The 25,088-nt window shown below is 47.6% G+C and overlaps 1 pseudogene; it reads left to right on the top strand.

Annotated features, from left to right (window-relative positions):
- The first annotated feature begins 3,180 nt into the window (after positions 1 to 3,180).
- On the top strand, positions 3,181 to 5,096 carry LOC129057577 (cell division cycle protein 27 homolog; annotated as a pseudogene).
- Positions 5,097 to 25,088: the final 19,992 nt, after the last annotated feature.

Here is a 25,088-nt window from a genome sequence, read left to right as displayed (position 1 = left end):
GCGCACACCCGGAGACACAGACAACAGGCCAAACAGTGGCCGGTGGCAGTGCCCCACAAGGCGGAGCTGGGTTTAGTCCCAGACGGGGCCACCACAGCCTAAGCTGGTGAGCCGCCCAGGGAGAGAGGATCAGTGGGCAGGGAGGGGGGCACAGACAGGAAAGGCTAGGGACTGCAAGGGCAAGGGCACCGGGGAGCCCGCAGAGGGGCGGCTCGGGGAGAAACCTCAGGCATGGCCGGGCCACCAGGAAAACACGGCCACGGGATCCCACCAACACAGGCACGAGGGAGGTCCCATGGCTCCCCATCTAGGATGCCGGATGGCCCTCGGCACTCACCAAGACCCACCTCATGAGCCCCAGGTCCTGCCATTGGGACCCCAAAGCGACCTCAGCCACAAACCCAATGCCAAGGCCACGTTGCTCATTTCCCGTCCATCCTCCAACCTGGTCAAGCTCTGGGAGAACGATGCGCCCCCCACTTGGGATGCTTCCCATGGCCAGGCGGCCCAACCCCGTGCAATGCAAATGCGGTCGTCAGCACGGTCGCTACTCCACAGGGGAGCAGGCGAAGAGCCAGCTTGCAGTGGAGCGGGTCACTCACCAGATGAAATGCCGGGCACAGCCACTGCTCGCGCACAGACTCGGAAGGAGGAGGCGTGGGCCACACTGTAGGCAATGAGCCGCCCTCGTTCCCCACTGCGGAGGCCGGGGAACCCTCTCTCTTCCCCCCTCACCCTGTCGACGGGGAAGCGGAGGAGTGTCCTCTGCAAGCGAGTCGCTACGGCAGTGCTACCTTAACGCAGAGAGAGGCAGCAGGCCGGGGAATCTGGTACCCCAAAGGCACACCTCTCGGATCGCTAGAGAAGGCTTTCTCACCGAGGGTGGGTCACACTCCCCACCCGCCAGTCACCCCTCGTCGGGCCTGCAGAGGTGCTTAGGGATGCCTGGAGAAGGGGGGGGCTTGCGGTACCAGGAAAAATCTGCGTGAGGCAACCTTGAGCCTTCGCGGTCTGGGCAGGGGACCTCGCCGCTGCGCATGCGCGCAATCCCCTAAGGACTCCCCATCCACCCACCTCCTATCTCCCAGGCAAAGCACCTCCAAGTAAACCCACACACAACCAGTCAGAGGCAGAACGGTAGCCCCTCGGCGGCCGGCCGGCACATGCGTCACCTGCCCCAGCCCACTGCGATCATTAACATACCCCGCGCACAACCGCCAGAGGGGAGCACGGGACCTGCACTCAGCAGACCAGGCGGCGCCCTTCCCTGCATGGCAGGGGTGCGTCTCACTCAACCGCCTCAACCCCCACACCAACGAGCTCCCTCAGGACCCAATCGCGGACACCATGGTGGTTACCGGAGGAGGGGGTGCTAGGGATGGGAAACACACACCACCGCTGGGCCTCCGGCACATGAGTGATAAGCTGGGGGTGGAAGGGGGGAGCCGAGTGCAGTAGGCTCACGCCTGTCATCTCCGCACTTTGGGAGGTGAGGGAAGGTGGATCCCTCGATCCAAGCCTTGGCAACATGGTGAAACCTCGTCTCTAAAAAAATACAAAAACTAACTGGTTTCAGAACCTGGACTCAAAGTTAATAAATAGATAAATAGGCCGGGCACGGTGACTCAAGCCTGTAATCCCATCACTTTGGGAGGCCGAGGTGGGCGGATCACGGGGATCAGGAGATCGAGACCATCCTGGCTACCACAGTGAAAACCCATCTCTACTCAAAATACAAAAAATTAGCCAGGCATGGTGGTGGGCGTCTGTAGTCCCAGCTACTTGGGAGGCTGGGACAGGAGAATGGGGTGGACCCAGAAGGCAGAGCTTGCAGTGAGCCGACATCACGCCACTGCACTCCAGTCTGGGCAACAGAGTGAGATTTCGTCTCAAAATAATAATAATAATAATAATAATAAATAGATTAAAATTGAAAATTTGAAAGAAAACGTAGCTGGCTGGGCACAATGGCTCACACCTGTCATCCCAGCACTTTGGGAGGCCGAGGTGGGCAGATCACATGAGGTGGCCAGTTTGAGACCTGCCTGACCACACGGAGAAATGCTGTCTCTACTAACAATACAAAATCAGCCGGTTGTGGTGGCACATGCCTGTAATCCCAGCTACTCAGGAGGCTGAGGCAGGAGAATCACTTGAACATGGGAGGTGGAGGTTGCGGTGAGCCGAGATGGTGTCATTGCACTCCAGCATGGGCACCAAGAGTGAAACTCCATCCCAAAAAAAAAAAGAATTAAGGGCTGTATTCTGTTATTTTTGCTTCCTACCCTGAGATGAACATAATACAGCTGTTGTCTGTCTGCCTGCCTGCCTGCCTGCCTGTGACAGGGCCTCACCCTGTCTTTCACCCAGACTGGAGCGCAGTGACACCATTATGGCTCACACACTGCAGCCTCAACCTCCCCTGGGGTAGGCAATTCCTCAAGGGATCCTACAGCCTCGACCTCCCAAAGTGTTGGGGTTACAGGTATGAGCCACAAACACCCGGCCTGAGTTAACACATCTGGTCTCACTACGTCTTAACCACACACCCATGAAGAACTCAAGTCAAGAGAGATTCGGCAAGAGACTCACAGCATTCTCTCCGAAAGCAGTGAGGTGGATGGCGGACGTGTTTCTCGAGCTCCTGGGGTTTTAGGTGACCATGCGTAGAGGAGAGATTTCCAATGTTTCCAGAGATGCACGAGCCACAGTTATTCGGGGCATCCGAACACAAGATGGGGTTTCTGACAGCGACTTAAGGGCCAGGACGGGCCAGAATCTGCCAAGGCTCATGTCCCAGGGTGGGGCCGATGGAACCCAAGGTAGAGGGAGTCAGCGGTCTGCACAGAGAGAGCTCCAGCCCTAGGCACCACCGTGCAGACCAAATCAGAAGGAACAGAGTCCTTCGTCCTACATGCCACATCGCTCCACTGAACATGGGAGCGGATCCGTTTTCCAAACACGAGGTGACTTTCACTTTGCAATGGATCACAAGGGGCCGGGCTTTCCAGAGTCAGCAGGATAAAGAAGTCATTCTGGCTTGGCCTCCTCCATTCCCCGGTAACTGGTGAATTTAAATGAGCCGAGGCTGGCCTGGCCGGAGCCGCTACATGGCGGAGGGGGGTGGGTGGGGTGGGGTGTTGCCTGAGGCACTGCAGAAATTGGGCCTGAGCCTCGAGGATGACCGTGCTGCAGGAACCCGTCCAGGATGCTCTATGCCAAGCACTAAACCACTATGCTTACCGAGATGGGGTTTTCCTCACAGAAGGCCTTTATGCAGAAGTACACTCAGAAGAAGCCTTGTTTTTACTGGCGACCTGTTCTTGCCTCCCAGAAAAGGCCTATAAAGCATATAGACTCTTGAAAAGTCACAGTTGTCCTGCACCGCAATGCAAATACCAGCTTGCAAAATGTTGTGTTGATCTCAGTAAGCTTGCAGACTGGGAACAAATCTTATCTGGTGGAGTGTTTAATAAGCAGAAAAGCCATGATGATATTGTCACTGAGTTTGGTGATTCAGCTTGCTTTCCCCTTCCATTTTGGGACATGTATATTGCAAGACAGATCGGCTTGCCAAAGGATCAGAAGGTTACCAAAAGAGACTTAGTTTAAATCCTTTCCTCTGGTATCCCTTTGAATCATTATGTGAAATAGGTGAAAAGCCAGATCCTGACCAAACATTTAAATTCACATCTTTACAGAACTTTAGCAACTGTCTGCCCAGCTCTTGCACAACACAAGTACCTAATCACAGTTTATGTCACAGACAGCCTGAGACCGTTCTTACGGAAACACCCCAGGACACAATTGAATTAAACAGATTGAATTTAGAATCTTCCAATTCAAAGTATTCCTTGATTACAGATTCCCCAGTGTCTTCTATTGATTCAGCTGTAATTTCACCTGATACTGTCCCACTGGGAACAGGAACTTCCATATTATCTAAACAAGTTCAAAATAAACCAAAAACTGGTCGAAGTTTATTAACAGGACCAGCAGCTCTTAGTCCATAAACCCCAAGTTTTGGGATTTTGCCATTAGAAACCCCAAGTCCTGGAGATGGATCTTATTTACAAAACTACACTAATACACCTTCTGTAATTGATGTGCCATCCACAGGAGCCCCTTCAAAAAAGTATGTTGCCAGAATTGGCCAAACTGGAGCAAAGTCTGACTTCTCGCAGAGTGGAAATAGCCGAGAGGTAACTCCAATTATTTCACAAACAGAAAGTTCTGGTCCATAAATAAGTGCAACACCTCAGGTAATGAGCCCCACTATGACATCTCCCCGAAATGCACTGCATCAAAAAACTTCATGACTCTTTATTAGTGACAGTTCCACAACCAAAGAGAATAGGAAGAAATTAAAAATGAAATTTCCACCTAAAACCCCAAACAGAAAAACAAAAAGTAAAACTAATAAAGGAGGAATAACTCAACCTAATATAAATGACAACCTGGAAATTACAAAATTGGACTCTTCCATCAATTCAGAAGAGAAAATATCCATAATCACACATCAGATTCAGGCTTTTAATCTACAAAAAGCAGCAGCAGAAGGCTTGATGAGCCTTCTTCGTGAAAGTGGGAAAGGTTATTTAGCTTTGTATTCATACTACTGCAAAGAAGCTATAAATATTTTGAGCCATCTACCTTCTCACCACTACAATACTAGTTGGGTACTGTGCCAAATTGGAAGGGCCTATTTTGAAATTTCAGAGTACATGCAAGCTGAAAGAATATTCTCAGAGGTTAGAAGGATTGAGAATTATAGAGTCGATGGCATGGAAATCTACTCTACAACACTTTGGCGTCTTCAAAAAGATGTCTCTCTTTCATTTCTGTCAAAAGACTTAACAGACATGGATAAAAATTCGCCAGAGGCCTGGTGTGCTGCAGGGAACTGTTTCAGTCTGCAGCGGGAACACGATATTGCAATTAAATTCTTCCAGAGGGCTATCCAAGTGGATCCAAATTATGCTTATGCCTATACTCTATTAGGGCGAGAGTTTGTCTTAACTGAAGAATTGGACAAAGCATTAGCTTGTTTTCGAAATGCTATCAGAGTCAATCCTAGACATTATAATGCATGGTAAGTGGTAATGAAGTGTAAAGACAAATCTTGTTGATGGTTGGTGCTGGTAGTCACTAATTTTTCTTGTTAGATAGCTCTTTATTGTCATGAATTTGGTTACTAATACTTAGGGATGGTACATACTGGTCAATAACTTCAAAGTAACATGTTTTCTTATGAAATGTATGTCTTTAACAAACTCTTCAGTTAACTAATTATAATAGAATACCAGATGCTTATACTCAACAGTTTCAGTCTTCTACCAAACTTTTGCAAATACTGTAGTTTTGTTTGTTTGCTTGTTTAGTTTTGTTAATTGATTTGTTACTTTTTCTTCAAACACAGAAATGGTGATTGGGACAAAAAGTGCTTGGGAAATTGGAAAGGAATAGCATAATTCACTTATTGGATAATAGAAAAAAACACCGAAAAATTCACTAGTTGCTGCTTTTTGACAGTGTTCCAGTTTATTGAGTTACTATTAAGAACTTAGTGTATCCTTTTATTTAGCAGTATCTCTGTTTTACTTTTTTGTATTTGTGTATAAGTAGACACATAGGAAATTACTACTACCCAGGCCATATTGTTATCAACTGAGTAACATATGAAAACGTTTGGTCCTACTTCTGCCTCAACACCATACTTACTGTTGACATTTATTGTATTTTTCTGGACTGACATAAAAGTTTAAATATCAAGAGAAGGCCAGGCATGGTGGCTCATGCCTGTCATCCCAGCACTTTGGGAGGCAAAGGCAGGCAGATCATATCAAGAGATCGAGACCATCCTGGCCAACATGGTGAAAATCCGTCTATATTAAAAGTATAAAAATTAGCTGGGCATGGTGGTGGGTGCCTGTAGTCCCAGCTACTCAGGAGGCTGAGGCAGGAGAATCGCTTGAACCTGGGAAGTGGAGGTTGCAGTGAGTCAAGATTATGCCATTGCACTCCAGCCTGGGTGACAGAGTGAGACGCCGTCTCAAGAAAAAAATAAAATAAAATAAAATAAAATAAAATAAAATAAAATAAATAAAATAAAATAAAATAAAATAAATAAGTAAATATCAAGAGAAAGTATAATTCTGAAGTCGTAACTCTGTGGAAACTTTTTTGTCAGATATGGTTATCTTTGGGGTTAATTATTATAGCAGTTGAGTTTTAATACTTGATTTGCTTCTAAATCTGAAGCATTATATTACTAAAATATTTTTTGATTGGTGAATATGTTGTTCAATGGATTATATCACATTTTGCAGTAGTAGTTGCAGTGCCTGAAAGATTGCCAAAAAAATAGTGCTAGCTTTTGCTGACAAATTTAACAATCAACTTGCCAATATTGCCTTCTTTTCCAATAGCTATGTTCTCCATAATATTTTAAGAACTCAGTTCTTCATAAGGCTTGTGTTTTTTTTTTTATTTTTTCCCAAATCTGGTTGATCCTTGTGCTGTTGTTTTTTAAATGTATATTGTCTGTTCAGCTATTCTACAAGAGTCACATTCTTAAAAACCTTAACCATATCAAAAATTGTGTTTAAAGGAGGATTATTCAAATTGGCAAGTTTTTAGTAGGAGGAGTTTAAATGCTGACATATTTAGGTAACTCGAAATACTGAGCAACTTTATTCTAACTACTAAATAGATAACCATTCTTTTGTTTTCACTTTCACTATCATTAGCACCGTGTTTAATATCTTTTCTTCATCTATAACACAATCATAACGATATACAAAGCCACTCAAATAAAGCAGATATATTGTGCTTTAAAAAAAAAAAAGAAGTCATTATGTGGCACACAATGAGGTGTGACTCGAATCTAGAATCTCCAGTGAAAACCAATGAAACAGGGTCAAATCCCTTGTCTACCAAAAATAAAAAAATGAGCCAGGCATGGTGGTGCTGAGGCAGGAGAATCACTCTAACCCAGGAGACAGAGGTTGCAGTGAGCTGAGACCTCGCCACTGCACTCTAGCCGCGGGGGGACAGAGCAAGTCTCCATCTCATAAGCAAACAAACACAGAAAGCCAATAAAGCTGTTTAACTCAACGTGTCAGGCTCAGGTCTCTTGACAGGATACATCCAGCACCAGGGGAAACGTTGAGGGGTGGGGTGGAATCTATTTTGTGGACTCAAGGAAGGGTTTGAGAGACAGTCCCACAAACGTGACAGCCTAAAGAAGCCCCTCCACCCAAAAAGCAATATTCATTTGTATCCTGTAGCCACCCACGAGGGAGAATCGGGCTCTCTACAGACCCCCATCCCACCCCACCCCATCCCACCCCCCCACCTCATGAAATGAGCTGTCGCTGCATCAGGCTCTATTCACGCCGTGTGGTTTTGTAACCTCCAGCGTTTGTGCGTGTGTTGCGGGGTGGGGTTGGGGTGGCTGTGGACAGAGGAGGGGATAAAGCGGTGGTGTCCCATGGGTGCCCAGTACGTGGGACATGAGTGGGTTGGCCAGAGGCTAGGGAACTCATCTCCTGTCAGGACGTCTCCCCTCCTGGTCCCCTCTCTGACCTTTGCTCCACATCGCAGTTCAATGGGGATCTTGTGGGTGGAGTCATCATCCCTTTGGACTATAGTCAATGAAGGCCGGGCTCCCAAGAGTCTCCCCGGAGTCGGGGCCTTGGCCAGGCTCACAAGGATGCTGACGGAGATGGTTGGTGACGGTGATGTACGTTGGAGACCTCGGGCCAATGCAGAGGTATCCATTGGACCTCGGTGGGACAGGTCAGCTTTGCAGAGTCCCGTGCATCCTTCCAGAGACTCATCCAACACTAGCAAGCATGGTCCCGAGGATCCCAGCTCCCAGCAGAAGCACTTTTGTTCACACAGAATCCTGGGCAGGAAAGTTCTCAGCAGGTTTAGACCTCCTAGCCAAAAAGCCAAAGTCACTTCTGGGATTTTTTTTCAAAGAGCCAGTGGTTCCACAAAAGGCCATGGGTAGTTGCGGAAATGGAGAGAAGTGTTTGCAGATACATATTTGAGACAGAACGGACAGGGCTTGGTCATAGGTCATGGAGGACATGAGCAGATGCACATTGAGAAAACCCTCCCAGCATCCTAGGTGAACGGAGGTATGATTTTTCGAGACAGTCGAGCTAGAAGCAATGCCAGATTTTAGGGTTGGATATTTATTAATATGTAGTATCTATGAGGTATCCAAGTCCAGAAATCAACTCTCCAGTTCTGTACAGCATTCTGTAGGGAGATCAAATCTGGGATGTCTAAAGTTAAGAATTCAGGCCGTGGTAAGGGAATAGATTAGATGTACTTGAACTTATTTTGCCAAGAATGAGAGGGCAGAAGATAGAGACAGCCAGAGAGCGAGCGAGCGAGAGATAGAGAGAGAGAGACAGAACAAACAGAGACAGACAGAGAGACACAAAGATACACAAAGAGAGAAAGACAGAAAGAGAGAGAGACAGACAGATAAAGACACAGAGAAAGACACAAATGGACAGAGATAGAGAGAAACTGAAAGAGAGACAGACAGAAAGAGAGAGAGACAGACAGAGAGAGAGAGACAGACCGACAGGCAGACAGACAGGCAGAGAAAGAGAGTAAGGCAGAAAGCAGACACACACACACACACAGAGACAGAGAGAGTTGGAGAGATAGAGAGAAAGAAAGAGAGAGACAGACAGAGGGAAAGAGAGAGAGAAAGAGACAGACAGAGGGAGAGAGAGAAACAGAGAGAAAGAGAGAGAGACAGACAGAGACAGAGAAAGAGACCTAGAAACAGACAAGGAGAGAGAGAGACAGACAGGCAGAGAAAGACAGTAAGACAGAAGACAGACACAGAGAGAGAGAGACAGAGAGACAGAGACAGAGAGACAGACAGGCAAAGAGAGAGAGGAAAAACAGACAGACAGGGAGAGAGAGAGACAGACAGAGAGGGAGAGAGACTGACAGACAGGCAGAGAAAGAGAATAAGACAGAAGACAGACACAGTGAGAGAGACAGAGACAGAGACAGCGAGACAAAGAAAGAAAGAGAGATACAGACAAAGAGACAGATAGAGAAAGACGAGACAGACAGAGAGAGACAGAGAGAAACAAAGAGAGAGAGAGACAGAGAGAGAGAAAGAGAGAGAGAGAGACAGGCAGGTAGAGAAAGAAAGAAGACAGTCACTGTGAGAGAGACAGGCAGAGAGAGAGACACACAGAGACAGAAAGACAGAGAGAAAGAAAGAGACAGTCAGAGAAAGAGAGACAGAGAGAAACAGACAGACAGGGAGAGAGAGAGAGACAGACAGACAGGCAGAGAGAGAGACAGACAAGCAAAGAAAGGGAGTAAGACAGAAGACAGACACAGTGAGAGAGACAGGCAGACAGAGAGAGAGACAGAGAGAGAGAGAAGACAGAGAAAGAGAGAGACAGAGACAGACAGAGAGAGAGAGGAGGAGGAAGGGCGTGCTCAGGAAATAATTACACATATTTTATAATGCTTTTGATTCCTTTAAGGGTGGCCGGGGTGTGCTTTGAAAACAACAACAACAGCAACAAGAGCAGCAGCAGCAGCAAGAGCAGCAGCAGCAGCAAGAGCAGCAGCAGCATTCGCTTAAGGATTTCTAGAAAATAAGATGTTCTGAAGTAAACATCAACCGGCTCTCACTACACGTTGAGAGATTCACAAAAGCGCTAGTTAACGACAGGAGAAAACAGCAGCTAACATGTCTTGGGGAAAATATACGTCTTCCTGAAAACTGGGGATTTCTACTTCACCTGAAAAGAAATACATACGAAAATGGAAAAACACGAACCAAACAAAACAAAACAACAAACACGGGCCAAGGCACCGTTCCTGGAAATTTTAAGTGAGCAAAGTATTAGTTTTCAGAAAACGTTTCTATTTTGGGCAAATAATAAGAAGGCCTAGACTAGAGCTGTGATGCCATTCCCATTGTGAAACTATGTTGGCCGGAGGGCGGAGAAACTAAAACATCATGATAAAAGGTGATTGAGACCCATCCAGGGTGAAGCTTTCCTAGGGAGGGAGGCCTGAGGAGGGACACGGGGGAAAAAAACCCCAAAAGAGCAGACCCGCCTGCTTGCCCACACGGGTCAAGGGCCCCGAGCTGCCTCCAGGGAATTGGGACCGTGCCACCCCCATCTTCAAAAACGGTGGCCACTGAGTGAGGCCTGACTCCCACCGTTGCAAATGTCAGCCTGGCAAGAATGAGATCCCCGGTAAGGGTTGGGGGAAGGGGAGAGAAGACGGAGGCACACTGGGGTGGCTCTGGAAGGTTTCCAAGCAGGGTGTTGGGAGGCGGGGGGTGGGGGGTTGGGAGGAACCCGCCTAACTGACTCACTAAATGAAGATAAAGGGACGTGGGTAGTGGGGGGAGCCAGGGGGCAACTTGAAAATTAAACTGACCCCTCCTAAAACGCAAGTAGAAAAGTCTATGCGCATGAAAGACTCCAACACACAAAGAAAACTAAAGCGCTGATCAAAGAACAATAGGGCCCCCGCCAGGGCGGAGGTTCCCTAGGCAACCAGGGAGAGAGGGAGAGGCCTCCAGAAGGGAGAGAGAGAAACCGGTTGCCCCAGGCTCGGTGAAGTCTGCGAGACCTCCCTCCATGTCACCTAGACTTTCAATAACAGTGGCCACTAGATGATGCCCAAAGGCAACTGATGTCTGCAAGTGTCAGTCAGCATGGAAAAGAATACATTTATTTATTTATTTATTTATTTATTTATTTATTTGTTTGTTTATTTGTTTAGAGACAGAGTCCCACTCACTCTACAGCCCAGGCTGTAGTGCAGTGGCACGATCTCGGCTCACTGCAGCCTCCACCTCCCAGATTCAAGTGATTCTCCCGCCTCAGCCTCCCGAGTAGCTGGCATTACAGGCGCATACGCCACTGCACCCGACTCAGTTTAGTATTTTTAGTAGAGACAGGGTTTCGCTGTGGTGGCAAGGCTGGTCTCGAAATCCCAACCTCACGTGATCCCCCGCCTCAGCCTTCCAAAGTTCTGGGATGACAGACGTAAGCCACCACGCCTGGCCTTAAGCATGTATTTTTGAGTCGAGGAGCTTATCAGGAAAATACGAGAAGTAGGGACACCACACGTGACAGAGAGAAAAGTCTGAAAATGCCCCTTCCATCCAAGTGGGGACCCAGCCTCGACCTCCCAAAATCATACACTGAGTGGCGAAGCCTAGCAAGGCCCATCTGTCTGGATTCCTCTTGGCCTCTCTAAGAAGGCGCTTCTCACTTTTGTGGAAGGGGCAGGGCCCTCTCCGGCATGGGGGGTCTGACAGACTGACAGAGAAAGAGACAGACATAGAAAGACAGAGATGGACAGAGAGAGACAGAGAGAAACAGACAGAAAGACAGAGAGAGAGAGACAGAGACAGAGAGAGAGAGAAACAGACAGACAGGGAGGGAGAGAGAGAGAGACAGACAGACAGGCAGACAGAGAGGAAACAGAAAGAGAGAGACAGAAAGAGAGAAACAGACAGACACACAGAGACAGACAGAGAGAAACAGAAAGAGAGAGACAGAGAGACAGAGAAAGGGAGGGAGAGAGAGACAGGCAGAGAAAGACAGTAAGACAGAAGACAGACACAGTGAGAGAGACAGGCAGAGAGAGAGACAGACAGAGACAAAGAAAGAGAGAGACAGACAGAGAAAGAGACAGACAGAGAAAGACAGAGATGGACACAGAGAAACAGAAAGAGAGAGAGACAGAGATAGAGAAAGAGAGAGAAGCAGAAAGAGAGAGACAGAGATAGACAAACAGAGAGAAACAGACAGACAGGGAGGGAGAGAGTCAGAGAGAGACAGACAGGCAGAGAAAGACAGAGACAGACATAGAGAAACAGACAGAGAGAGATGGAGAGAGAGAGTGAGAGATAGAGAGAGAGAGAAACAGAAAGAGAGGGGGAGAGAGAGACAGACAGGCAGGCAGAGAAAGAGAGTAAGACAGAAGAGAGACACAGTGAGAGAGACAGGCAGAGGGAGAGAGAGACAGAGACAGAGAGAAAGAAAGAGAGAGACAGAAAGAGAGACAGACAGACAGAGAGAAACAGCGAGAGAGAGACAGAGAGAGCGAGAGTGAGAGAGACAGAGAGAGAGAGAGAGACAGGGAGGGAGAGAGACAGACAGAGAGAGACCGACAGGCAGAGAAAGAGAGTAAGACAGAAGACAGGCACATAGAGAGAGAGGAATGAAAGAAAGAGAGAGACAGGCCGGGCATGGTGGCTCACTCCTGTCATCCCAGCACTTTGGGAGGCTGAGGCCGGTGGATCACGAAGTCAGGAGATCGAGACCATCCTAGCTAACACAGTGAAATCCCGTCTCTACTAAAAATACAAAAAATTAGTCGAGCTTGGTGGCGGGCGCCTATAGTCCCAGCTACTCGGGAGGCTGAGGCAGGAGAATGGCGTGAACCTGGGAGGTGGGGCTTGAAATGAGCCGAATGGCGCCACTGCACTCAAGCCTGGGCGACACAGTGAGACTCCGTGTGAAAAAAAAAAGAAAGAGAGAGACAAACAGACAGAGAAAGAGACAGACAGAGACAGACAGAGAGAAACAGACAGAAAGAGAGACAGAGAGAGAGAGAACAGAAAGGAAGGGAGAGAGAGAGAGAGACAGGCAGAGAAAGAGAGCAAGACAGAAGACAGACACAGTGAGAGAGACAGGCAGACAGAGACAGACAGAGACAGACAGAAAGAGAGACAGAGATGAGACAGAGAGACAGAGAGAAACAGACAGAAAGAGAGACAGACAGAGAGAGAGTGAGAGAGAGAGGGAGAGAGACAGAAAGGGAGGAAGAGGGACACACAGAGAGAGAGAGACACGGGTAGAGAAAGACAGTAAGACAAGATAGGCACAGAGAGAGAGACGGAGAGAGAGAGCGAGAGAGACAGAAAGAGAGACTCAGAAAAAGAAAGAGACAGAGAAAAACAGAGACGGACAGGGAGAGACAGAGAGAAAAAGAGACAGACAGAGAGAAACAGACAGAAAGAGAGAGACAGAGAGAGATAGAAACAGACAGGGAGGGAGAGAGAGACAGACAGGCAGAGAAAGAGACAGATAGAGAAAGACAGAGACAGAGAGAGACAGAGAGAAACAGACAGAAAGAGAGAAGGTCCTAGCCCAGTAGCAATACAGTGCCTTTTCTTCATTTTCTCTTTGTTTTCTGGTTTCTTTTCTTTTTTCCTTTTCTTTTCTTCTCTTCTCTTCTTTTCTTTCTTTTCTTCTTTTCTTTTCTTTCTTTCTTTCTATTTATTTATTTAGAGACCGAGTCTCACTCTGTCACCCAAGCTGTAGTGCAGTGGCATCATCCCGGGTCACTGCAACCTCCGCCTGCCAGGTTCAAGTGATTCTCCTGCCTCAACCTCCCGAGTAGCTGGGATTACAGGTGCCTGCCCCACCGCGCCCGACTCAGTTTCGTATTTTCAGTAGAGATGGGGTTTCACCATGTCGGCTAGGCTGGTTTTGAACTCCGGACCTCGTGACCCACCAACCTCGGCCTCCCAAAGTGCTGGGATGACAAAAGTGAGCCACTGCATTCAGTGTACAGTGTCATTTGTTAGAAATCACTCGTGGGAACACACACTTATAGGTCATGTGTAGAGATTTTATTTATTTATTTATTTATTGCAAGGGAAGGTGGGGGGATGGTGTTTCACTCTTGCTAGCCAGGCTACAGTGCAATGGCATAGGGAACTCAAAGAGTCAACCTATGGCAGAGAGGACACGTCATTCTGAGCATAAGGCCCGCAGTGAAAGGTGGCAGGGCTGGCATTTTTAAAGGCTGAAATCCCTACGGCTCAGGCCTGTCGTCCCAGCACATTGGGAGGCCCAGGAGGGCAGATCACTGTAGGTCAGGAATTCAATCCCAACGCGGCCAACATGGAGAAACCCCGTCTCCACTAAAAATAGAAAAATTAGCCGTCTGTCGTGGTGCACGTCTGTAATCCCAGCTGCCGAAGAAGAATCACTGGGACCCGGAAAGCAGAGGTTTCAGTGAGCCAAGAGAGCGCCACTGCATCGCAGCCTGGGTGACAGAACGAGAGAGACTCAGTCCAAAAAAAGGAAATGAAGAGAAAAAAAAAAAAAGAACAGGCCCAAATACTGCATTGTCGCTGAATATTCCCCCCAAAGGCCGGAAATCCCCTGACTCAGGTCAAGGAGGTGGTGTTTCGTTTCACTTATCTCTGTCCCTCTCTCCCTCTCTGTCTCTTTCTCCTCTAACTTTCATTTCTTGTTCAAGCATACATGTGCCAGATTGTTACAAAGGTAAACTTCTGATGGGGGGTTCAGTATGCAGATGATTTCATCACCCGGATACTCAGCACAGTACTCGACAGTTTTCATGTTTCGTTTTGTTTTGGTTTCTCCTGAAGCTGTCTCTCCTTCCACCCCTCCTCCCTCAAGTAGGCTCCCATGTCTCTCATCCCCCTCGTTCTGCCCACGCAGAACTCTCATCTATAAGTTCCCACTTATGGATGAGAACACGCGGTATTTAGCTGATTGTTGCTTTCATCTTCGATGGTGGCGGTTAAAGAGGCATGACACAAAATTGACCCTTAGGACGCTCCCCTCTGTCCCCACCCTGCACCCCCTCCCCACACACACCCTCATTCCTCCACCCCCTCCTCAAATGCAGGAAAGGAAGAAAGACAGAAATTAAAGTAAGAGGTCAGCCTCCAAGGCGGTGGAGGCAGGGGATCTCAAAGGGTGAGCAAGCGATGGGGGTCGGGGGATGTCTTGGCTGAGCTTGCAACAATGGGGGACCGAGTTTCCAGCCCCAACACACCCCGTAATCCTCAGCCGTAGCCAGCCTCTGGGTGGGGTTGCGCCTGTAAAACTTCTGAATGGAGAGAAGCCCAAGGCAATGGAAGGCATCATCTCCAACTCCAGGAAGGGAATAGGGCTTTGTGCATTTGAATGGGGCTTTAGAAGGCAGTGCTGTGGCTTCCAAAGCATTGCGTCTCGCCTCGCCTCACTTCGCCCAGAGTGAGACTCCATCTCAAAATCAATCAATCAATCAATCAATAATAAAAAAAAATCAATGAAAGAAAGAAAAACAGAGAAGAAAGAAAGAAAGGAAGAAAGGAAGAAAGAAAGAAAGAAAGAAAAAGAAAGAAAGAAAGAAAGAATCAGTACAGTGGTCGTGGTCGTGAATCATTCCCCAGAGTCCAGGCGCAGTGGCTCATGCCCATCACGCCAGCATTCTGAGGCACCGGGTCAGGAGGGTTGCAACAAAATGATGAGACTCTGTCTGTGGAAAAACATTGAAAAATGAAGGCCAGGTTCGGTGGCTCACGCCTGCCATTCCAGCAGTTCGGGAGGCTGTAGAGGGCAGATCACCTGAGGTCGGGAGTTCAAGACCAGCCTGACCAACATGGAGAAGCCCCGTCTCCACTAAAAATACAAAATCCGCCAGACGTGGTGGCATGTGCCTGTAGTCCCAGCTACTGGGGAGGCTGACGCAGGAGAATCACTTGAAACCAGGAGGCATAGGTTGTGGTGGGCCAAGATTGCACCATTGCACTCCAGTCTGGGCAACCAGAGAGAAACTCTGTCTCGGGAAAATGAATAAATACATAAATAAAAATGATCTGGGCACAGTGGTGCATGCCTGTGGTCCCAGGTACTCTACTCTGGAGGCTGAGGTGGCAGGATCGCTTGAGTCCAGAAGCGTCCAAGCTGCAGTGAGTTGTGATGGCACCACTGCCAGGGTGACAGAGTGAGACGCTGTCTCTAAATCAGTCAATCAATCAAATCACTGGAAGGCGCTGTCTGTGTCTTACTTTCAAAGGGTGTCTCTTTAGGCCAAGCAGGCATGGTGCCTCACAACAGTAATCCTGGCACTTTGGGAGGCTGAGGCAGGGGGAAAGAAAGAAGGGAGGAAGGGAGGAAAGAAGAAAGGCAGGAAGACAGTCAGGCAGGAAAGGAAGAAAGAAAGGAAGGAAGGAAGGAAGGGAGGGAGGGAGAAGAAAAGAGAAGAAAAGAAAAGAAAACGGGAAGGGGCATATCTCCTTGACTGGTGACTGCCCAGGATAAAGCTGACTGAAGCCTCGACCTCTGGGGCCTCAAGTGTTCTCCTTATCTCAGCCTCCCGAGTAGCTGCGACTACAGGCAGGTATCACCACACGAAACTAATCTTATAAAAATATTATAATTATTATTGAGAAAGAGTCTCGCTCTGTCTCAATAATTGCCATGGCATGATCTCAGCTCACTGCAACCTCGGCCTCCCTAGTTCAAGCAACTCACCTGCCTCAGTCTCCTGAGTAGTTGTGATTACAAACCTATACCACCAGACCTGGTAATTGTTCTATTTTTCATAGATATGGGGTTTCACCATGTTGGCCAGCCTGGTCTTGAATTCCTGGCCTCAAGTGATCCACCCACCTTGGCCTCCCAAAGTGCTGGAATGACTGGTGTGAGCCACTGTTCCCGGCCCAGATGATCTTTTTTATAAATTGTAGAGAAGAAGTTTTGTCAGCTGACGGGTGGAGAGTGGGGTGGGTTTTACTCAGACTGTGTCCTGTGAAAAGGGTAAATTGTGGCTTGTGAACTAGATGTGGAAATTGTGTGTGTGTGTGTGTGAGAGAGAGAGAGAGAGACCAATCCAACCATGAGGACCCAGAAATGGTGTTTGATTTGGGTCCCTGTCTAGTCACCTGTCTGTGTGTAGATGACTGAAGATTCCACAAATGAAGGTCAGCAGTATCTATTGAGCTGTTTCTCCCTCTCATGCGTCTCATGTGTGTGGTGGAGAAAGGGAAGAAAAGAGGTTCTGATGGGAAGTTGTCTTCACGCCTGAGGAAGCTGAAGGCAGGCTGACGGGAAGGAGGGCATCCTATGTGGCATTTCCATACCTGGACACCCTTTACAATGCTGGGGCTGCCAGTCCACCCTGTATGTTAACACACCCCCAAGAACAGCACGGTCGAGGGTGGTCCAGTCTCGTCCCATCTGGCCCACCCGGGGCATCTGGTGGAAGTCTTCACTGGAGTATTCGACACCATGGAATACTATGCAGCTGTAAAAAATGATGAGTTCATGTCCTTTGTACGGACATGGATGAAACTGGAAACCATCATTCTCAGCAAACTATCACAAGGACAAAAACCAAACACCGCATGTTCTCACTCATAGGTGGGAACTGAACAATGAGAACACATGGACACAGGAAGGGGAACATCACACACTGGGGACAGTTGCGAGGTGGGGCGAGGGGGGAGGGATAGCATTAGGAGATATACCTAATGCTAAATGACGAGATAATGGATGCAGCACAACAACATGGCACATGTATACATATGTAACAAACCTGTAGTTTGTGCACATGTACCCTAAAACTTAAAGTATAATAATAATAAAATAAAATAAGGAAAAAAAAAGAAAGATTCATCGCGGTTCCCTTGGGGTCGCCAGGCAAAGGCCAGCTGGGGGAGGGTGGTGGGATGTGAAAGGGGGTGGGACATTGGCCTCAGAGCTCCCTGGAAGGTGGCAGGCAGCCGGTGGGGGATGCTGAACCAGAGACGTCTGGCAGGATATAGATCTGGAAGGGGCGTCAGTCCTCTCCCGTACCTCTCCCACGGAAAATCCCACAGCGGCGGTGGGAGCCTTGGTTGGGGGAGAAGCAGGGACAAGGGGGAGAGGGAAGGAGGCCCCCAGGAGGATTTAGCACCGAAAACCCATCCAGGCAATCGCCCTTCTATCGGGTCCAAGGTACACCCTGGGAGGCGGCAAGAGAAATGTTCACCACATGCTTTTTGTCTTTCTCTTTATTTTTTTCGTCTTTTCCATTTTACAAGAGATGCTCATTTCAACAACCAGGCGGTGGATGTGATTGGAGAAGTGTCAAGGCCAGGAGTTTGAGACCAGCCCGAGCAACTAAGCAACACAAGTAGGAGAGCCCAGTTGAAAAAAATGAAAAAAAAGATGAGAAAGAAAAGAAAAGAAAAAAGAAAAACAACCACCAAGAAAGTTAAAATTCTCTAATGGTGCAGGCACAAAAAAAGAGTGATTTCACGTCTTTTCCCACAACATGGATAGAGCTGGAAGCAAGTATGTACCCAGTGAACTGCCTTCTGCTTAAAAGTGGGAGGTAAACAGTGGGTACGCACATGGTCATCAAAATGGAAATAACAGACACTCCAAAAGGGAGGAAGAGGGTAAGAGGGGGACAAACGATGAATAAATCGCCCGTCGGTGACAACGTTAGCCACTTGGGTATCGGATACACTGGAGGTCCACTTCTACATCTGGAGGCAGTAGTATGCTGATCTAACAAACAAGCACGTACACCCCCTGAGTCTGTAAAATACCAAAACAACGACGACAGCACCAGCAGCAGCAGCAACAACAACAACAACAGAACAGAAGCTGGAACACAAAACCACCACGACCACCACCACAATCACCAGTTGGGGGTTGGGGTAGGGTGGCTGCGCTCGAGGCCCTCAGGCTCAGTCCCCTCGGGTTTAAAAAAGAAAACAGCAGACTCATTCCCGTCTGTAGGCAGGAAAAATCCAATCAAAGTTCTCCGTTGCGAGAAAGGGAAGTAGAATAAGGAGAAGGGCTTATTGATCTTCTTGTGATCGATCGAGACCATACATGTAAGAAAAAATTAAATACAGACAGCAACACTTTCTACACTGTTCAAAAGCATCGGAGATCAGACGCACCACACTTCATGGGGCTTGTGCCACTAGAAAGAAAAGACAGGCCAGGCTTGGTGGCTCACGCCTGTCATCCCAGCACTTTGGGAGGCCGAGGCAGGTGGATCACTAGGTCAGGAGATGGAGACCATCATGGCTAACACGGTGAAACCCCATCTCTACTAAAAATACAGAAAATTTGCCGGGCCTGGTGTGGGTGCCTGTAGTCCCAGCTACTCGGGAGGCTGAGGCAGGAGGATGGCATGAACCCGGGAAGCGCAGCTTGCAGTGAGCCGAGATAGAGCCACTGCACTCTGGCCTGGGCTAAAGAGCGAGACTCCGTCTCAAAAAAAAAAAAAAAAAAAAAAAAAAAGCCAGGCATAGTGCTGCATGTCTGTAGTCCCAGCTACTCAGGAGGCTGTGGTAGAACAATCACTTCACCCAGCAGTTAGAGGCTGCAGTGAGCTATGATCATGCCACTGCACTCTGGCCTGGGTGACAGAGCGAAACCCCTTCTCAAAACAAAGAACAACCAAAAACCTACAAGCATACTCAGAGACAGTGTAGGTTTGGTTCCAGACAACCACAATAAGGCAAATGTTACAATCAAATTGGTCGCATAAACATTTTGTTTCCCAGTGCTTATAAAAGTTATGCTTAAACTGTGTTGTAGTCTAATAAGTATTTAATAATTATTAATTAATTAATTAGTAATCGCATTATGTCTAAAAATCTATGTACATACCTTAACTTAAAATACCTCATTGCTGAAAAATACTAATGAATATCTAAACCTTACCAAGTCATAATCTTTTTTCTGGTGAGTGAAGGGGTGGCCTGCCCCTCCACACTTATGGGTATTTCTAGTCAAGTGGGACGAGAGACTCAGAAAATATGTAAGACACAGAGACAAAGTATAGAGAAGCAATAGTAGGCCCAGGGGACCGGCACTCAGCATACGAAGGACCTGCACAGGCACCGGCCTCTGAGTTCCCTCAGTTTTTATTGCTTATTATTTTCATTATTTCAGCAAAAAGGAATGTAGTAGCAGAGCAGGGTGATAATAAGGAGAAGGTCAGCAAAAAACATGAGCAAAAGAATCTATGTCACTTAAGTTCAAGGGAAGGTACTATGACTGGATGTGCACGTAAGCCAGATTTATGTTTGTCTCCACCCAAACATCTCAGTGCAGTAAAGAATAACAAAGCAGCATTACTGCAAACAAGTCTGGCCTCCCACCATAGGGCGGTTGTTCTCTTATCTCAGAATTGAACAAATGTACAATCAGGTTGTATACTGAGACATTCAGTTCCCAGGGACAGGCAGGAGACAGTGGCCTTCCTCTATCTCAACTGCAAGAGGCTTTCCTCTTTTACTAATCCACCTCAGCACAGACGCTTAATGGGTGTCGGGCTGGGGGACATTCAGGTCTTTCTCATCCCACAAGGTCATATTTCAGACTTTCACATGGGGAGAAACCTTGGACAATACCCCGCTTTCAAGGGCAGAGGTCCCTGCGGCTTTCTGCAGTGCATTTTGCCCCTCGTTTATTGAGAGTAGAGAATGGCAATGACTTTTGCCAAGTATACTGCTTGTAAACATTTTGTTAACAAGGTACATCCTGCACAGACCTAGATCCCTTAAACCTTGATTTCATACAATTGTTGTTTTTGTGAGCTCCAGGTTGGGTCAGAGTGGCTGAGGCAAAGTGGCTGGGACAAAGCTACAAATTAACAACATCTCAGCAAAGCAATTGTTTAAAGTACAAGTCTTTTTCAAAACGGAGTCTCTTATGTCTTTCCTTTCTATATAGACACAGTAACAGTCTGATCTCTCTTTCTTTTCTCTACAGTGAGGGTCTTGCCTCTATATTGATGGCTGCTGACTGATCAGTGTGGGGGCTGCTGAAGTTTGGGTGATGTGTCAATTTCTTAAAACAATGAAGTCTGTTCCTTTCACAAAAGATTTCCCTGTAGCATGTGATGCTGTTTGACAGCATTTTATCCACAGTAGAACTTCCTTCAAAATTGGAGTAAAGCCTCTCAAACCCTGCTGCTGCTTTAACCACTAGGTTTATGGAATATTCTAAATCCTTTGTTGTTATTTCAACAATTTTCATAGCATCTCTACCTGGTGTAGATTCCATCTCAAGAAAATATTTTCTTTGCTCATCCATAAGAAGCAACTCCCCACTTGTTCAAGTTTCATCATGAGTTGCAGCAATTTAATCTCATCTTAAGGCCCTAATTCTAATTCTGGTTGTCTCGCGATTTCTACCACATCTGTAGGGACTTCCTCCACTGACATCCTGAACCCTCAAAGTCATCCATGAGGGCTGGAATCAACTTCTTCCAAACTCCTGTTAATGTTGATATTTCAACTTCCTCCCATCAATCACAAATGTCGTTAATGGTATTTGCTATTAAGGAAATTTGTGATTCACGGGAGGAGGTTGAAATATCATGAAGGAATTAATGGTGAAACCTTTCCAAAAGGTTTTCAATTCAGTTTATCCAGATTCATCAAAGAAATTACTATCTATGACAGCTATACCTTTACAAAATGCATTTATTATTTAATAAAAACACTTGAAAGTCAAAACCACTCTTTGATCCACAGGCTGAAGGATAGATATTGTATTAGCAGCCATAAGCATAACATTAATTTCCAAGTACATCTCCATCTAAGCTTCTGGGTAGCTAGGAGAATTATTAATAAGCAGCAATCTTTTTTCCTTTTTTCTTTTCTGTCTTTTTTTTTTTTCCTTTATGTAGTTTCCCTCTTGTTGCCTAGGATGGAGTGCAGTGGCATGGTCTTGGCTCACTGCAACCTCCACCTCCAGGGTTCAAGCCATTCTTCTGCATCAGCCTCCCAAGTAGCTGAAATTACAAGTACCACCACCATGCCCGGCTAATTTTTTTGTATTTTTATTAGACATAGGGTTTCATAATTTTCACCAGGCTGGTCTCCAACTTCGGACCCCAGGTTATCCACCCACCTCGGCCTCCCAAGGTGCAGGGATTACAGGTGTGAGCCACTGCACCAGGCCAAGCAGCAATCCCTTTAAAGGACTCGTTTTTTTGTTTGTTTGTTTTGTTTTGTTTCTGAGCAGTAGGTCTCAATAGTGGGATTAAATTATTCAGTAAACCATGATGTTAACAGATGTGTTGTCACTCAGACCGTGATGTTCCATTTCTAGAGCACAGAAAGAATAGATTTTGCATAATTCTTAAGGGCCCTGAGATTTTCAGAGTGGTCAATGAGCATTGGCTGTAACTTAAAGTCATCAACTGCAGTGGTCCTCAAAGACAGTCAGCCCATCCTTTGAAGTTTTGAAGCCAAGTGTTGACGTCTCTCTAGAGATGAAAATTTTACATCTTCAGTAAGCTTAATCATTTCCAGCTCTGGACTTAAAGTGAGAGATGTGCAATTCTTCCTTCCATTTGAGCTCTTTGAGGCCACTGTGGTTACTAATTAACACCCCCAGTGGGTGTCATCCTCCTCCCTCCTCAATCGAGTTCACCCACACCGCGGCGTGGGGAACAGGGCTTCCTGCACCACACAGGCCCTGCATGCCTGGGGCTCTGCCACAGGGGCTTTCGTGAGCCAGGGAGCAAGAGCCCTCCCCCCACTCCAGCCCAGCCAGGCTGCACAGGCAGAAGGAATCTCTCAACCTGCCACTGCATGCGGGAATTTTGTGTTTGCTGCCCTTGCTCCTCTGGAAGTAGGACTGTCCAAACCTCAGACCCTTCAGTGGCCTCCGCACCCCAACAAATGCCAGGAGGACGAGGATCCACAGCATGGCGGCCTGATGGGCACGTGCTCAGTGGGACAGCTTGGCCTCCCTCAAGCTGAGTCACAGGGGCAAGGTGTGTTTGCACCAACCACGTCCCACCGGAGTACGCGGTGGGTCTGGAGCCCCAGGTCGCCAGGGCAGTGTGGGAAACCAAAGATGGGGCACCTCCACCTCTGAAGCTTGTGACCCCGGAGGCCTCCTCATCAAGCACAGATGCAAGCCATCCAGGCACCTCTTAACTGCTTCAGGAGCCAGGGCACTCATCTGCACTCACCTCCAGCCTGTTAGATGAGCTCCTGTCAACCCCAGCGTTTCAGCAAAAGGCACAACATTTCCTAGATATGGCGCCACTGGGGAAGCTGAAGGAAGTGGAAGAGCTTGCTCCACTGGAAACACTCCTCAGACAGGAAGAACACCGGGCTCTGCTGGAGGAGCTTTGGGACGCAGGGTTGGGGCAGGCTGGGGGCAGGGCGGCGGCCTCTCTTTCATGGTGAACCTCTGACTCGGTATTAAGAGGCGTGTCGTCCCTTCCAGCTGACCTGCCTAGGATCCCTGAGTTCCAGGTCCCATGAGATACTCCACTCAGAGGAGGGCTGTCATTCTTTCCTGAGCATCCTGAGGATCCCAGGGCTCATCCAGGTACCGGGAGGTGGACTGTCTACTGCTCATGCGTGGGTTAGCAGGCAGCAGCCTAGGTTTTCTAACCAGCCAAGGCGGAGCTCTCATCCCTTCCCTCTTGCCCCCACTGCCGCATTCTTCAGTGGGGCGGGCGGAGACCTCCATCCCGGGAAACACTGGCACGGTCAGGCACCAAGCCTACTCTTCTTTCCGCGTCTCGCCACCTCTGTATCCCCACCCCACCGTCACTCGCCTACGCTTGCCCTGCCAGCTTCCTCGACATCACCGTGGAGCACCTGACAGCTAAATGCAAACCCGAGACCCCGCGCAAACCGGGGTGCTGCCCTTTCTACCCGGGAGGGAACTCAGGCAGAGATGCGGAGAGGAAAGGAGACAGGGAGGGAGCGATGGAGGGAGGAAAGAACGGATGGACCAAGGGACCTTGGAAGGGTTGGAGGGATAGAAGGAGGGAGAGAGGGAAGGAGGGACAGAGGGAGGAAGGGAGGAAGTGAGGGAGGGACGGAGGGAAAGAGGAAGGGAGGGAGCAAGAAACAGAGAGAGGAAGGCAGAGAGAAAAGCGTTCTTCTGCCTCCAGGACCAGCAGGATCTCACACTCCGGGAAAATGTTGGGTGCCCAGTGCAGGCTAAGTGCTTGGCCCACAGCTGTGTCGGCCTGCGGGGCTCTCACTGGCCCTCCTGATCGCCAGCCTGGGTTACTTCATCCAGGAGCGATTCAGACGAATTTCATCTCCCAAGGAATGAGTGAATTACCCAGAGAGCAATGAGTCGAGACTTGGGTGATTGTCCATTTTTCATCCACATGGTTCACAGATGAGATAGCCCCACGTTGAGCCTGCAATGGAGCACGAGGTGCATAGTCCCGTCCACACAGGAGTCACAATCAGGCTGACTGAAGCGTGGTTTCAGGTTCCACATTCCTTTGTCTTCTGCAAGGGGGCCTGTTGCTCATGTGTCTGTAGCCCCCGAAAGCGTGACCAGGTTGACTGTTTGGTTCCCGAGCTCTGTGGGAACACAGAAACATCCAGAGAAGAGTGGAAAAGCAGCATCCTGTCTTCGCTCTCCTTTCCAGTTCCCTGTTTGGAAACAGGTCATAGTGGAGACTCCCCATGTCGTAGGAAACAGGAATCCATCGTCAGGCCGTGATGCACCAGACATTTCTTTTCTCTGTAGTTTCACTCTCGTTTTCTACATGAAAATAAACAAGATTCATAAGGAATCAGAAAAGAATTTATGGTACACAAGTCTTGACTACTGTTGCATTCCACTTTGAAATCATTTTGAGCTAAAACAACAGTTTTCCAAGATTTAAAGAAAAATAGATTTTATAAAAGGGATTCTTTTATTCACTCAATACATCATTTATGATACTGACAGTAACAAGTGATATTTTTTCCACTATAATTTGTTCTGATGAAAGAAATAATTCTTTTAACTCCTCACAAATGCTACATTTTCAAGACTAAAGGAATTATCAGTAGGCATTCTTTCTTCTTCATTTAAGTTATTTGTCTCTAAAATATGTCAAGTAAACTTTTAAAGATTCAGGGAGGGGCAGTTTCAGGATTTTTTCTCTCAGTAAATTTTGAGGTGGCTCCTCTGGCTTCATCGCTTCACTGTGATCTTTTTCTTCCTCTTCTTTGCTATCTTCTTCCATTTTTTCATCCTCCTCACTGTCTAGAGGCTGAGGAATAAGCTGATTACCCACAAATACGTAAGTGGTAATTCTCTGTTTAACTCTATTTCTTTTCCTTTTGGGTGGAGCCCTTTGAGGAATCCCCTTGGCCTGCATCTTATCATTTATGAAATTTTTAAGTGTGGATCGAATGTAAATACGAGCCAAGTCCTGTAGATTCCTGACAGTGATTCCTTACAGATTTGTAGTAGTGAGGGTTAGATTTAATTTTATATAAGGTTTAAATAATAGTTAAGCTTATGTAACCTGATCTGAAT

Source organism: Pongo abelii, chromosome 12 (genome assembly GCF_028885655.2).
Source record: "Pongo abelii isolate AG06213 chromosome 12, NHGRI_mPonAbe1-v2.0_pri, whole genome shotgun sequence".
Classification (NCBI taxonomy): Eukaryota; Metazoa; Chordata; class Mammalia; order Primates; family Hominidae; genus Pongo; species Pongo abelii.
This window is presented reverse-complemented; position numbering and strand designations above follow the sequence as displayed.